The 16442-nt window shown below is 39.3% G+C and overlaps 1 long non-coding RNA gene across 14 annotated transcripts in view; it reads right to left on the bottom strand.

Moving 5' to 3' along the window:
• The window catches only part of LOC309638782, a 390227-nt gene that overhangs the window by 251162 nt on the left and 122623 nt on the right, over positions 1-16442 (bottom strand). Inside the window, exon 5 of one of the 14 annotated variants that reach the window (XR_014251274.1) lies at positions 11198-11330. The exons of the other annotated variants lie outside the window; for them this stretch is intronic. This is a non-coding gene — a long non-coding RNA (uncharacterized lncRNA). The remainder of the gene's footprint in view (positions 1-11197; positions 11331-16442) is intronic. 14 annotated transcript variants of the gene reach the window in all.

The raw sequence follows: 16442 nt of genomic DNA, 5'->3' as shown, positions 1-16442 counted from the left end.
TCCATTTCAGTTGGATGCTAATCCAATTTTTTAAAATTAATCCAAACTTGAAAAGAAGCTGATCTCATGTATCTTACCAGAACATCCTGCTCCCACTTGATTTCCTGGGAGGGAAATGGGTAGCCTGGCTGTCCAAAACAGAGCTAAAGAAATGTCTTTTCCCCATTTCAGCTGGAATCTGCAGTTTCAGAAAGGATTTAAACAGCCCAGTTGAATCTCATAAATTACTCCTGTCACAGCCTTTTTGCCTCTCTCTTGAGATTTACCAAAAAACAAAAGAGCTCATGTCCTTTCCTACAATCATTGGATCCTGGAACCCCAGCACTGGAAGGGCCCTCAAAAAGCTTGCCTCTTCCATCTCCATCAGCCCCTCAAATGCAACAGTCACCAAATCCCACCAGTTCTATCCTCTTGCCATTTCCCAAACCTGTCTCTTTAACTTTATCCCAGCTTCTATTCCCCCAGTCAAGCCCTCATCACTTCTCACCTAGACTATTGCAGTCATGTCCCAAATCATCAGGACTCTGCCAGTCCATCCTCCCTATTGCAGTCAAAATCTTTATAATATGCCAATAGGCGCATACTTCTGCTGCGTGCTTAAAATCTTCCAGTGGCTCGGTACAAAATGCTTAGTTTGGTCACTGACAGCACATTCTGGCCACTGCTTATCTTTTCAGATTCCTTCCTCTGCCACTGCCCTCTTTATACTCTGTAACCAGCCATAAGTGACTTTGGACTTCTCTTTTGTTTCCGGAAAGCTTTGATACCACCTGAACATCTGCTATGTGTGTATCACTGGGAACCTAGGGATGAACGTGTATCCTACACTCAAAGACCCTACAGCCTGAAGGCATAAACAATACATAGAGGCAAATAATAATACAATGTGGCACGGTAGAAGGAAGCACAAGATACTCTTCTTGGAGTCACAAGGAGAGGATCTGAACAATCTGGGGGGGAGAGAGGGAAAGGAGGGGGAGAAAAATGTTTCTAAAAAGAGATGACACAAGTTATTTCCTTTAAATTTGAACTGTGTTTAGACTTTTAGAATTGCAGGTTTATGGTGCAAGATGGCAGAGTGGGCATCCCTCCTAGATAAGACCTCACTGAACAGATAACAAAGATGTACAGGATAGAATACATATTTTTGATGGTTTGGATTTTTTTAAAACAGAGAGTGCTATCTACACACAAATCTCTGATTAGTAGAAAGCAAATGGGATCACTGAAGCATAAGCTAGAGCATAAGAGCTCAGTACAAAACACAGAGAGAAGACTGCAGTGAGTGTGTGACCTGATGTAACCTGTTGGAGCAGGTTTGGGGAGCCAGAGAGGGCTATGGGATGGCCATCATGAGGTAATCAAGACTAGCCTGGGGAGGCCTGTAGTCTGGGTGGAGGCTGGAGATGGAGTCAGAGAAGAGTTCAAGGTAAACCCACATTTCCCCCTTGACCAGAAGAAAAGGAGGAAAAATGCTTCTATTCAGGAGGAGAAAAATGTGCTGCAGTGAACTCTTTTTCACTGTAGAAATTATAGAGGTTCAAGCAAACTGGTCTTTATGCACAATAAAGACAAGCCTGCCATTCATCAAGACCTGCTCATCTGCACAGAGCTCTCCCTTCTGCCCTCCCATGTGGAGAAAGAGGCCTTTGGGGTAAAGGGACCTGTTGGATTACTGAGGGAAACCATGCCAGCTACCTATGCTGCCAGACAAGAGACTCACAAATAAAAGTAAAGCAATTCAGTCAACATTTGAGGAAAACTGATGAGAAAGAGAAAGCTCAAGATTAAAAAATGCAAACAGCGACACTGAAGGGAATAGCAAGAAATAGAAGAGGATTTTCAAAATAAACTCAATCAGGAAACTCAGAGAAATTTGAAAAGTTATTGTTACTATGAGAGATAGGCAGCCAAAGGTTCCTGGAAATGTGAACTATTTTGTCCACATTTTAAAAATGCTGTGGATTGGTCATGGTTAAAGTCTATATTAGTAATCTGGAAGATGAAGTCAAGGAAATCTCATGAAACATGTAGCAAAAATGGGGAGAAGAAAAATAGGAGAAAATTAAAAGTTAAACTAAAGGGAGAACACATCAAGAAGTCTCAACATTCTTCTAATGGGGAATTCAGATATGGAGAGAATGATGCAGATATTAGTGAAGGCTATGGAGAGGGGGAGGGCACAGATATTGAAGAAAACACAGAGAAAAAAAATTCTTATCCTTAAATAGAGATTCAAGTTTTCAAGTTGAAAGGATCATTTCAGAGTAAATCTTATGGATATAAACAAAGCAAACAAACAAACAAAACAAAAACCCACTCCCAGTCATTATCTGGTGAAGTTTCAAGGAGAAAAATATTAAAAGATGCCAAGGGATGTGGCAGTAAATATGCCTTTTAAAAAAAAAGAATCAGATTGTACTCAGATCTTGTGTCAATAATCACTGACCCCAGGTGATGTGGAAGAATGTCTCCAAAGTTATGAAGACATGTATTTTTGAAACTATAACTCTATAAGCAGTGTGAAGCTAACTTAAGAAATTTCAGGATTTGGGAAGACACTAAAAGTTTATGTGATAAGCAAAAGAATGACCTCCTCCCAAAGGTGTCCACATCCTAATCCCAGAAACCTATGAATATGTTACCTTACATGACAAAAGAGACATGAAAATGTAATCAAATTAAAGAGCTTGATCAATGTGATAAACCATATTAACAAATTGAGGGAGAAAAACCATATGATCATCTCAATAGATGCAGAAAAAGCTTTTGACAAAATTCTACATCATTTATGATAAACACCCTCCAGAAAGTAGGCATAGAGGGAACTTACCTCAACATAATAAAGGCCATATATGACAAACTCACAGCCAACATCGTTCTCAATGGTGAAAAACTGAGACCATTTCCTCTAAGATCAGGAACATGACAAGGTTGTCCACTCTCGCCACTATTATTCAACATAGTTTTGGAAGTTTTAACCACAGCAATCAGAGAAGAAAAATTAATAAAAGGAATCCAAATCGGAAAAGAAGAAGTAAAGCTGTCACTGTTTGCAGATGACATGATACTATACATAGAGAATCCTAAAGATGCTACCAGAAAACTACTAGAGCTAATCAATGAATTGCGTAAAGTAGCAGGATACAAAACTAATGTGCAAAATATCTTGCATTCCTATACACTAATAATGAAAAATCTGAAAGAGAAATTAAGAAAACACTCCCATTTACCATTGCAACAAAAAGAATAAAATACCTAGGAATAAACCAGCCTAAGGAGACAAAAGACCTGTATGCAGAAAAGTATAAGACACTGATGAAAGAAATTAAAGATGATACAAACAGATGGAGAGATACACCATGTTCTTGGATTGGAAGAATCAACATTGTGAAAATGACTATATTACCCAAAGCAATCAACAGATTCAATGCAACCTGTATCAAACTACCAATGCCATTTTTCACAGAACCAGAACAAAAAATTTCACAATTTGTATGGAAACACAAAAGACCCCGAATAGCCAAAGCAATCTTGAGAAAGAAAAACGGAGCTGCAGGAATCAGGCTCCCTGACTTCAAACTATACTACAAAGCTACAGTAATCAAGACAGTATGGTACTGGCACAAAAACAGAAATATAGATCAATGGAACAGGCTACAAAGCCCAGAGATAAACCCATATGGTCACCTTATTTTTGATAAAGGAGGAAAGAATATACAATGGAGAAAAGACAGCCTCTTCAGTAAGTGGTGCTGGGACAACTGGCCAGCTACATGTAAAAGAATGAAATTAGAACACTCCTTAACACCATACACAAAAATAAACTCAAAATGTATTAAAGACCTAAATGTAAGACCAGACACTATAAAACTCTTAGAGGAAGACATAGGCAGAACACTCTATGACATAAATCACAGCAAGATCCTTTTTGACCCACCTCCTAGAGTAATGGAAATAAAAACAAAAATAAACAAATGGGACTTAATGAAACTTAAAAGCTTTTGCACAGCAAAGGAAACCATAAACAAGATGAAAAGAAAATCCTCAGAATGGGAGAAAATATTTGTAAATGAAGCAACTGACAAAGGATTAATCTCCAAAATTTACAAGCAGCTCATGCAGCTCAATATCAAAAAAACAAACAACCCAATCCAAAAATGGGCAGAAGACCCAAATAGACATTTCTTAAAGAATATATACAGATTGCCAACAAACACATGAAAGGATGCTCAACATCACTAGTCAGTAGAGAAATGCAAATCAAAGTTAAAATGAGTTACCAGCTCACACCAGTCAGAACGGCCATTATCAAAAAATCTACAAACAATAAATGCTTGAGAGGGTGTGGAGAAAAGGGAACCCTCTTGCACCGTTTGTGGGAATGTAAATTGATACAGCCACTATGGAGGTTCCTTAAAAAAGTAAAAATAGAACTACCATATGACCCAGCAATCCCACTACTGGGCATATACCCTAAGAAGACCATAATTCAAAAAGAGTCATGTACCACAATGTTCACTGCAGCTCTATTTACAATCGCGGAAGCAACTTAAGTGTCCATCGACAGATGAATGGATAAAGAAGATGTGGCACATATATACAGTGGAATATTACTCAGCCATAAAAAGAAATGAAATTGAGCTATTTGTAGTGAGGTGGATGGACCTGGAGGCTGTCACAGAGTGAAGTAAGTCAGAAAGAGAAAAACAAATACCATATGCTAACACATACATATGGAATCTAAAAAAAAAAAAAAAAAGGTTCTGAAGAACCTAGGGGCAGGACAGAAATAAAGACACAGACATAGAGAATGGACTTGAGGACACGGGGAGGGGGAAGGGTAAGCTGGGATGAAGTGAGAGAGTGGCATGGACATATATACACTACCAAATGTATAATAGATAGCTAGTAGGAAGCAGCCACATAGCACAGGGAGATCAGCTCTGTGTTTTGTGACCACCTAGAGGGGTGGGATAGGGAGGGTGGGAGGGAGATGCAAGAGGGAGGAGATTTGGGGATATATGTATATGTATAGCTGATTCACTTTGTTATAAAGCAGAAACTAACACAGCATTGTAAAGCAATTATACTCCAATAAAGATGTTTAAAAAATGAAATAAAATAAAATAAATAAATAAAGAGCTTGACATGGATCGTTAAAAGTGGAAAACCTTTTCCTTTGTGGTCAGTGGGAGATGTGACCACAGAAGAATGGTCAGAGAGATGTCACAGTGCTGACTTTGAAGAGGGAGGAACAGAGCCATGAACCAAAGAATGCAAGTGACTCCTAGAAGCTGGAAAAGGCAAAGAAACAGATTTCCCTGAGTATCTACAGAAAGGAATCCAGTCCGGCTGATATTTTGATTTTACCCTAGTGATACCCATGTGGCACATCTAGCCTACAGGACCGTTAAAGTAACACATCTGTACTATTTTAAGTCACTAAGTTTGTGGTGATATGTTACAGTAGCAGCAGGAAACTTTACAGTTACCTCTCACTTTTCTCTTCTGAAAAGTACTTGAGGATGTACTTTAGCAAAATGAAAAAGAAGCTAAGAAAGAGAAATATACATGATGCAAGAAACAATGGAACTACTTCAGAAGTAAAATGTAAAGAGACCAGATTTACAGCTATGCAAGAAATCCAGGAAGTATTCTATCAAAATTAGAATAGGAAGCCAGAAGGTTTTGTGAAAAAAAATCTTAAAGGAGAAAACGACTTCCATTGCAAAATTATAAGACAAAGAAGCCCAATGATCTTAAATACATGATGAAAACTTTTGTATATTCTATGAATTTTTTAAAAAGAGGTTAATTAAGAGCTTTGTGAAAAATCAGAAGTTGTATATGTAAGTCATGATCCAAATATACATGATTTTAAGCAATTGACAGAGAATTAGAAAAGATCATTCACAAACCCTTGATAGCAGGAACATTTCTCTTCAGGCACTAATGGCTTAGAATTACCATTTTTTCTCCGTGGGTTCAATAATACTTCTAGATTCTGTAGTTTACCCATTTACAATATATATTTGAAATGCCATTTTGTTGGTCGAGCATTTTTAGAATCAACCTATAAACAAAGCAAGTAAGGTCTAGTTATAATTATAGTACAAAATCTAATATGAAAATAATGCTGACTATCAGGAGTCAGGTCAAACAGTGTCATCATTTCACATGGTAGGAAGTCAGTAGAGGCTGTCTAAATGGCTGACTAAATAAAAGTTTAAGTACAATATATTTTAACTTAAAGATAATCAATTGTTCATTTCACAGATATTCATTGAATGACTCTTTATGGTAGGCACCTTTCTAGGTATTAGGAATGTAACAATGGACAAAATAGATAAAGCCCTTTTCATTACGGAGTTTACATTCTAATGAGACAAGATGGATCATAAGCAAATAAATGAGTGACGTATCTAGTAAGTCAGATGGTGATCAATGCTACAAAGCAGAAGCCAGCAAACTTTTTCCATAAGGAGCCAGATAGTAAATATTTTAGGTTTTGCAGACCCTAAGGTCTTAACTCTACTGTTATAGCAGGAAAGCAGCCATGAAAAATACATAAACACATCCATGTGGCTTTGTTCTAATAAAACTTTATTTCCAAAACAAGCGGAGAGCCAGATTTGAACCATGACCCATAGGACATAATTTGTACACCCTTGCTATAAAGAAAAATTGAGCAGGGACAAGGGCTAGGGAGAACCATAGAGAGAAGGGTGGCCATTTTGAATAAGGAAATGAGAGAAGGTTTCAGAAGAAACTGTTATTTGGGAAACAACCTACAGGAGGGGAAGAGAATGAGCCTTACAAATATCTGGGAGAAGAGTGTTGAGGCAGAGAGAAGAGCAAGTGTAAAGCCTGAGGTGGGAGCATGAATGAGGCTGGAGCAAGAAGAGGGAGGAGGAAGGTAGTAAGAGACCAGCCCAAGAGGCAAGAGAGGATGCATATGCAGGTTGTGGAGATCATGAAGTGTTGTAATAAAAGTGTGGTCCATGAACCAACAGCATCAAATCACCTAGGATCATAGTCTGCACTTTAGCAAGACCCCAGATGGATAATATGCACATTAAGGTTTGAGAAGCACTGGTGAGGATCCTCCTGGGCCATCACAAGGACTTTGGATTCTATTCAGAATGAGAGAGAAAGTCATTGGCTTATTTTGAGCAGAGGAGTAACTTGATCTGATATTCATTAAAAAAAAAAAAAAAAACTTCTTGGCTGAAACTAACAGAATATTGTAAAGCAACTATACTTCAAAAAAACAAAAAAACTTCTTGCCTACTATTTTGTAATTAGACTATAGGAGCACAAGGGAGAAAGAAGGGAGACAAGTTAGAATACTTTAATAATTCAAGTGAGAGACGGCAATGATTTGGACAAGGGAAGGTAATGAGAAGTGGTCAGAGTCTGGATATATATTTTGAGGTAAAGTCAAAAGGATTTTCTCTCACTTTGGTTGTGAGGCATGAGGGGGACAAAAAGGAATGGGGTATGATTACAAGATTTGGGGTCCAAACAACTACAAAGATGAAGTTGGCTTTTACTGAGTAAGGAAGACTGGGTGGGAGGGCGGGGCGGGGCGGGGCAGAATGGGGCGGGGCCAAAGACCATGAATTTAGTTTGGGATTTTTTAAGTTTGAAGTGTTTGTTAGACATCCAAATGGAGAGATCAAGTAGGCACTTGAGTATGAGTCTAGAGTTCAGTAAAGAGAACCACCTACTTGAAGAACTGAAAATAACTTGAAGAACTAAAAATAATTTAAAGAAATAAAAATAGTAACATGAGAGATGGACAGCGTGAAGGGATTTTGGAAGTGGAGCAAGGATGTTAAATCTTTCATTGCAAGGAATCAATAAGTACTGTTTAAATTTGAGAGATTAAATAATATCGTATAAGTATATAAATTAGAGTTATAAAAGTAACCTACCTAAGATTAAAAATAGTAAAAAAGAAATTGTTTATACTAAGTGAAATAAGCCAGTCACAAAAGGACAAAGATTGTATGATTCTACTTACATGAGGAACCTCAAAGTAGCAGAGTATTCAAATTCATAGAGGTAGAAAGAAGAGTGTTAGGGGCTGAGAGGAGGGGGAATGGGGAGTTACTGTTTAGTGGGTACAGAGTTTCACTTTGGGAAGATGAAAAAAGTTGTAAAGATAGAAGGTGGAAGGGGTTAATCTCCAAAATATATAAACAGTTCATACAATTCAATATCAAAAAAAAATGGCAGAAGACCTGACCAGATATTTTTCCAAAGAAGGTATACAGATGGCCAACAGGCAAATGAAAAAAAATGCTCAACATTGCTAATCATCAGAGAAATGCAAATCAAAACCACAATGAGATATCACCTCACACCTGTCAAAATGTCTATCATCAGAAAGTCTACAAATAACAAATTTTGGTGAAGATGTGGAGAAAAGGGAATGCTAGTACACTATTGGTGAGACTGTAAATTGGTACAGTCACTATGGAAAACAGTATAGAGCTTCCTCAAAAATCTAAAAATAGAACAACCATACGATCCAGAAATTCCACTCCTGGGAATATATCCAAAGAAAATGAAAACACTAATTTGAAAAGATACATGCACCTCAATGTTCATAGTAGCTTTATTTATGATAGCCAAGCTATGGAAGCTACCTAAGTGCCCAGCAACAGATGAATGGATAAAGATGTGGTATATATATATATATATATATATATATATATATATATATACACACACACACAATAGAGTACTATTCAGCCATAAAAAAAGAACGAAATTCTGCCATTTGCAACAGTGTGGATAGACCTAGAGAGTATTAAGTAAAATAAATCAAATAGAGAAAGACAAATACTCTGTTATTACTTACATGTGTAATCTAAAAAATAAAACAAATGAACGTATATAACAAACCAGAAACAGACTCACAGATATAGAGAACAAACTAGTGGTTACCAGCGGGGAGAGGGAATGAGGGAGGGGCAAAACAGGGGTATGAGATTAAAAGACACAAACTACTATATATAAAATAAATAAGCAACAAGGATATATTGTACAGCACAGGGAAGTTGGACATAGCCATTATTTTGTAATAACTTTAAATGGAGTATAATCTATAAAAATATTGAATCAGTATGTTGTACACCTGAAACTAATATAATATTGTAAATCAACTATACTTCAATTAAAAAAAGAGATAGAACGTGATGATGGCTGCACAACAATGTGAATGTGCTTAATGCCACTGAACTATACACTTAAAAAATGGTTAAAATGGTAAATTTTATGTTATGCATATTTTACCACAATATTTTTTTTAATTTTTATAAACTCACATAGTAATCACAGACAAAAAAAGAAATAAATCGTTACCTCATGGGACAGGAAATGAGAAGAGAGGGAGGACGGGAGATTTTTGCTTTGTATTTTGTAATTTTCTGTACTGTTTGGATTCTTTAACCATATGCACACATTATTTTCATATTTAAAAGTAAAATATTTTAAAAGAATGAGTATGCAAAGGGAATATTTCAGTCCATGTTTCTGCTTGACTTGCATTCAATTTCTCAAACACTATTTTATAGAAGCTGATTTCCAAGAAGCCTTCAAAGCCCCTTTTTATTATTATTTTTACTAGAAGCCATTCCCTTGGAATCAGACACTCGTGTTTTTCCGATGGAACTTGCATTCAAAGCCTGGGAGAGTGAGTGCATTTGGAAGCCTACTCAGCACAGCCCTCTGCCTTTGAACTGCTATGTTTTCCAGAGCTCCTCACATATCCCTCTTCCAGTTACCTTCCAATCCAACAGATCCATCAGGCAGCCAGTATTTATCGAGTTGCCCGTGGAGGGGGCCAGAGCCTGCTGGAGCATGCCCATTAAAGAAAACCTCCCACCAGCAAAGCAGACCTCAGGAAAATCCCTGACTACAGCTGCTCATCACCCAGGCTCCAACCAACAGGCCATACGATGCCAATATGTAGGCCTCAAATAAGGCCATCTCATCTTACAGGATTTACCAGAAATTGTAGATTCCAGTCGGAGAATTCTAGCATGTCAGAGCTGGAAAAGACCTCAGAAGTCACATTATAAAGCCATTCCATTTTATAGAGAAAGAAACAAGGCCTAAAGACGCAAAATCACAGACAATGAGTTGGAAGCACGGCCCAGACCCAAAAGTAGGTGTGGATATCAGGAAACATGCCGCTCTCTAGATAAATCTAAAAGGATCTCCCAGAATGGTGGGGCCTGTCCTGTGGGGGAAGGTTGAGGAACAGGTAGTGATAAGGGGAATAGGAAGGGGAATAGGAAGAAGGGAGGAAGCAAGGAAGGAATACACATAGTTGCAGTTACCTTGGCACAGAGAGTAATAGCATGATGAGTAAGCCAGAGTTTTTGATGCAATGTGAAGCCATTCAATACATGGATTGTTTCTCTGTTGACTCTTTTTTTTTTTTCATCTTATGTACCACACTTTGCTCTATATGCTACGGATGTTGACTTGAATCAAATATGGCCCTGCCCTCAAGAGTCAGTCCAGTAAGCCAGATGGTTGCCATGGCTGATAATAGAGACAACTGCAATACAGTGTGATGAGCAGGGGAGATAGCAGTATTTCCTAAATTTTTCTAATCATAGAAATTACCCACTCTAGATTTATTGAGTTGGAGTAATCTGGGGAAGGGCCTAGTAATCTGCTTTTTTTACCGAGAATCCACCCCTAACCCCATCCCCGAGTGATTCTTACGATCAGTGACACTGGCTTTGGAATCATCCAGAGCTGGATTCTAGCACTCACTCAGGCCAATGATATGATCTGCCTGACAAAATTATTTATCTAGACATTCACCTTTTACCTGCTCCCAAGTCCCCTGAGACTGTGCCTTTCCCACCTGTCAACGTAGAGACCACTTTGCATTGTTGTACAGGTTGTGTACTGCACAAAGACTCCAGTCAAGAGATGGAACATTTGCTGAGATTCCACCCCATACTAATCCTCTGCCCAGAGGAAGGGGCTCCATTTTTTTCATCCAAACGCTCTAAGCTTTGCATCCGGTGTCTTCCCAAAGGAAGAGACTTTTGTGATGCATCTGCCCAGAGGGGGCCTTTTTTCTAATTTGAGCAAAGGTACCATATAGACCAGCAGGATCCTGAAAAGGGTAGTGGTACTTGTCTCCACTCCCGGATTTCCCTACCCCGGATGACTTCTTCCTCTCTTCAGTGCCTGCACCAGTCTAATGGAAGAGCCAATTCCCAGTCTGAATTCTTGCCAATCCACTCAGTCCTGCAATAAAGGATGCATCGTTCCAAATACTGTCTGGTCCATGCCTGAAAAGAGAGGCAGTGTAGCTTATGATTAACAATATGAGATTTGGAGTCCTCACCCTTTACTGTGTGACTTGAACAAATTACGTATTGTCTATAAAATGTAGATTAAAACCTTTTCTTCTTATGCAAAACTTTGTTGTAAGGGTTGAACAGGATAATGCATGTAAAAGTCCTTAGCACAGAGCCTCGGACATAGTGAGTTTTGTTTCCTATGTGCTATGTCATTTGACTTAAGCTTCACCATAACACGTTCGGATAGCTGTTAGTATTATTATCTCCATTCCACAGAGGGAAAAATGAGTGTTGGAGGTGAGATGGAGGGAAGTGGTACAGAGCTGATATGGAAATCCGACTCAATTGTCTAATCCACTTTCTCCCTACTTTTGCCTCTAGATCCAGACATCAACTTTTCTCAGGCTTCCAGATTCCAGGAGAGGAAAGGCTAAACTTTCACCCTCAATTTATAAATGCACTTAAATTAGGCTTACCAACACAGGTAGAATGGCAAATAAGTTTCTGATTTTGAGTGCCAACTGACAGCAGTTAGTGAGTACTGTCCAGAGGACTGCGTTCTGAAGGATTGTAAGAGCAAGTCAGGGTTCATAGAGTATCATAATTGATGAATGCCATCAACCACAGGAATGGGATCCAGGAATGATGGCAGGCCTTACAGAGTGTAACTCACCCCCTTTCAGATACCAAAGTCTGCCCAAAATCAAGCACACTTGATAAAAAGGGAGGTCCAGGGGTACTAAATAAAGCTCTTAAAGACTATTAGCACCTTTTAAGACCTTTTCCCAGATGTAGCCAGAAAAAGCCAACGAATACAGAATGGAGGAAAAGTATGGAGAGAAAGCATGGAGCTACCTGATGCGTTTTACATAAGGAGTGAAAGCTCAGTTCTGCCTATTCCCAAAGACTCTAGGCTTCATCTTCCTGAACATCCAGGTAGGTGGAGAGAGGTCACTATGGAATTCTGAAACCTCCTCATGAAGCCCAGGAGGAGCTTAGTGTGACCTTGGGTAACTAATGTAGGTTCTCCCAACCTTGGGCATTTCAACCTTGAGTGTGAAATGTGGACAATAATCTCTAACTCGTTGCGGTTTTGCAAGTATTAAACTAGGTAAATGTATCTAAAGAAACTACAGAGAACCCTATCCAAAGTAGGTGTTTGAAAATGTTCGTTCCCCACTGCTTCCTTTTCTCCCTCAAAAGGAACATTGTGACTTGTTTTTAAGTCAAAGTTGCTGAGGTATAATTTATTTTATTTTTTTTTCACACACACACACACACACACACACACACACACACACACACTGTATTTTATTTTTACAAGAGATAAATAAACTGACACCAAGCATTGTAAATGGATGACCACAACAAAAGCAACAATGATTGCAATTGAGGTATAATTTACATACAGTAAAATTCATTCGAGATGAAGAGTTCTATGAGCTTTGACAAATGTATGCTGCCAGGTAACTATTACCACAATAAGATATAGAATGGAGCTGTCACTCCAAAAATTCCATCGTGCCCCTTTCCAGGCAATCCCTTGCCCTCACCTGTAGTCCCCTGGCAAACACTGATCCTATTTCTGACCCTATAGTGTTGTTTTTTACTGTGACCTCTTCTAATAGCAAAAATCAAAAAAGCATATTGTTCTCTCGAGTTTTTCTTTCACATCCTACTAAAAAATAGCCCAGCTCTGACAGCTCAGCTTTCTTCCAGGAAAATTCTTCATTAAATAAATGAATTCCATGTGCATATTAAAAAGACATTCTGCTTAGTATTCCTTCTATTTATAGCCGGAGTTCAACCAGCAGGGGCCCAGCAGGCCTGTCAGGGTCCTCTTGAGCACACACTCCCCGCTCCCTGCTCCGGCCCAGCTGCAGACCTCGCTCCAGGCCAGGTGGCACAACTGAGTCAGAGTTCCAAAAGGGACCCGGGGAAGCCCTTCCACATGAGTTGTGCTCCTCGGCTTTAGGTGACTAAACTTCAGGACACCCTGGAATTCCCGTGGGGAATATATGGCCATATTGTCATTAACAACAGCAGGTAGAAGAAGGGAATTGGACTAGAAACAAGGGTAGAAGGAGGGATGGGTAGGACTAAGTGGTCTCCAAAGTCCTTCCCTGCAGAGAAGTCCCATTGACCCAAGTGACCAGAAGCCACCCCCCACCCCACCCTCACCACCATGGACCAGAGAGTGCACCAGGCATAGGATTTCAAGGAGTACCAGAAAAATGATAAGACCTGGTTTCTGCTCACAAAGTACTTAGTATCTCAGAGAGACAAGACATGCAGAGAAGGATGGGGCTGAGTGGAGGAGAAATAGCACGGGCTATAGAGCTAAAGGGAATGAGATTTTTAGCCCAATTTTGCCATTTGCTAGTTATGTGACCTAGTTCTGTTGCTTCACCTCTCTGAGCTTCAGCGTTCTCATCTGTAAACTGGAAATTACATCCATCCTCAGAGGGGTGCTATGTGAAAGGAATGAGGTAATGGATATAGAGCATCTACAGGCTCAAGAAAGAGTAGTTTCCTTCTAACTCTCTTGTATTACTCAAGGTTCTCCAGAAAAACAGAACCAATATGAGATAGATGACAGATAGACAGATAGATAGATAGATAGATAGATAGATAGATAGATAGATAAAGGGATTGATTGTAAGGAATTGGCTCAGGCAATTATGGAGGCTAGAAGTCCCAAGACCTGCAGCTGGCAAGCTGGAGACCCAGAAGAGACCCTGGTGTGCTTCCAGTCCAAGTCTGAAGGCCTGAGAAACAGAAGAGCTGATTGCATAGGTCCAGACCAAAAGCCAGCAGGCTTGAGACCCAAGAAGAACTGATTTTTCAGTTTGTGTCTGAAGACGGGCAACGACTGATGCTTCAGCTCAGTAGTCAGGCAGGAGGAGTTCCCTCTTACTCAGCTTTTTTGTTCAGTTGACTGGATGAGGTCTACCCACATTAGGGAGTGCAATCTGCTTCACTCAGTCTAGCAATTCAAAAATATAAACCTCATCCCAGAAAACCCCAACAGACACACCCAGAATAATGTTTGACCAAATTTCAGGGCACCCCATGGCCCAGTCAACCCCTGAGAACCTGCCCCATCCTACAGGACAACTCTGGGTTGAAGTCTCATTCACTCCCCATCAGTGTCAGCTACATTCCAAGATGTGACCTCTCACTTTCCACCTTGCATTATAGTCCCTGGTTCAGTTCTATTGATCTACAGGCTTCTTAAGAACATTGATCATGACTGATGCTGTGCCTGGCACATGGTAGACGTACAAGAAATATTGGTTGAATGACTACGCTATCTCATCCAACCATTGCATGCAACAGATAAAGCAACTAAGGCTCAAGACTTATTTGTTCACTCATATAACATTTGTTGAGCCTCTTCTATGTTCTGTGACAGTAAATAAGGGTATATAGAGAGGTAAGCAAGACATCACATATGCCCCTAAAGCTCAGGCTAATACAATGGAGGAAAATGAAAAAAATGGAGCTCACACTATGTATAAGAATCTTTATGTACATGACTTTACCCTATATTCCCAGTGTCCATTTATTCATTCATTTTTCTAGAAATATTTATTGAACACTAACAGTTCTAGGCATTGTCCGAGGTTCCAGAGATACAAAGGAGGTCCCAGTCTAGTGGGAGACACAAACAAAGAGAGAGATTAAATGAAACAAGGCAGTCATGAAAATGACAGTATTTGCAAAATGCAGAGGAATCAAAAGAGAAAGAATATACCATCTGCCTGGGGAAGTCAGAGAAGGCTTAATAGTATTTGAGCTGAGAACTGAAGGAAGAGGACATTTCTGCAATCAGACACGTACGGAATATTGAATATACAAGACACTGCATCTTAGGTCATGAGAACAGCCTGTACAAATGTTTGGCAACATGAGAGAACATACATAAATAAAAGCTTTCGTTTCATGCTCGAGCCTCCTACAGTTTAATTTTGCCCAAAACATTATATTAAAACATATGACCACAAACCATTGCATACCACAGTCTAGCTCTGATTCTTTATTCTAGCTGGTGAAATGTAACCCTCTGTGTGGCTGAAATCCAACTGCTTCCAACATTCACTGCTCAGAAAATCATTTCAGGTTGGGCTCTAACTTCTGGGTCAGAGAGTACCCTTGGGTAGGGAAGACTCTTCTACCACCACTATGTATATCTTTGTGGCCCTTTTGGTATTTGCCTCAACCAATCATTATTACTTCCTTTGGATTAAATCCTGCTTTCAAGGATCATAGGCATGGAAAGCTGTCAGAGAGCTGCGTTGGAAGCTTTGTACTGTCCTTTACTTGTTCTGGTACCACAATTAGAACAGCCTTATTGAGCCTGTTTTCTCAATTAATAATCGTTCATCTTTATTGAGGGCTTATTATATGCCAGCTACTGTTCTGGGCACTGATAGTCTATTGTCAAGCACGTGTTATCTCATCTAATCCTCACTACAATCAGTGGATGAGGATATAGGTGTTAGGATTCCCATTTTAAAGTTGTGGAAACTGAGGCCCAAGAGTAATGAACTGATTTGCCCAGAGTCATACAGATAAGATCAGAATGTGGTCCAGAGCTCAGCAAGCTCATCTCCTCACCTCTACCAACTCCCTTTCCAGAATTAAAGGTGAATAAAATTCAACTGTGCTTAAAAAAAGAGAGAGATGTATAAATATTAATTAGGCTATCAAGCCTGACTACACGGTTCCTAAACTTAAAGTGATTGTTCAATTTCTCCTTCACCAACCACAAGATACTCCCTTGCCCTTGCATGGAATTCAGCATCCTTTACAATCTAGCTCTGCCTACCCCTTCAGCCTTAACAGCATTCATCTCCTCAACCCCACGTCAAACACTGCACATTATAACCTTTAAACCCCAAACTACCTTCTATAGGTAATATGTGTGCAGTTTCTCAGTTTCCTAATCTGTAATATGAGAAGTTTGACAATAGACAATAAGAGTTCTTTATGCCTAAAGAAACTATGAAGATTCCTACTGCTGGCCAAGATGGAGTAATAGGGACCAGATTTACTCTCCCACCCGAAACAATTAAAAACAAACCAAAAAATCAATGG

This window comes from Balaenoptera physalus, assembly GCF_965194825.1.
Source record: "Balaenoptera physalus genome assembly, chromosome: 1".
Lineage (NCBI taxonomy): Eukaryota > Metazoa > Chordata > Mammalia > Artiodactyla > Balaenopteridae > Balaenoptera > Balaenoptera physalus.
The sequence above is the reverse complement of the archived record's forward strand: the minus strand, read 5'-3'. Positions and strand labels throughout refer to the sequence as shown.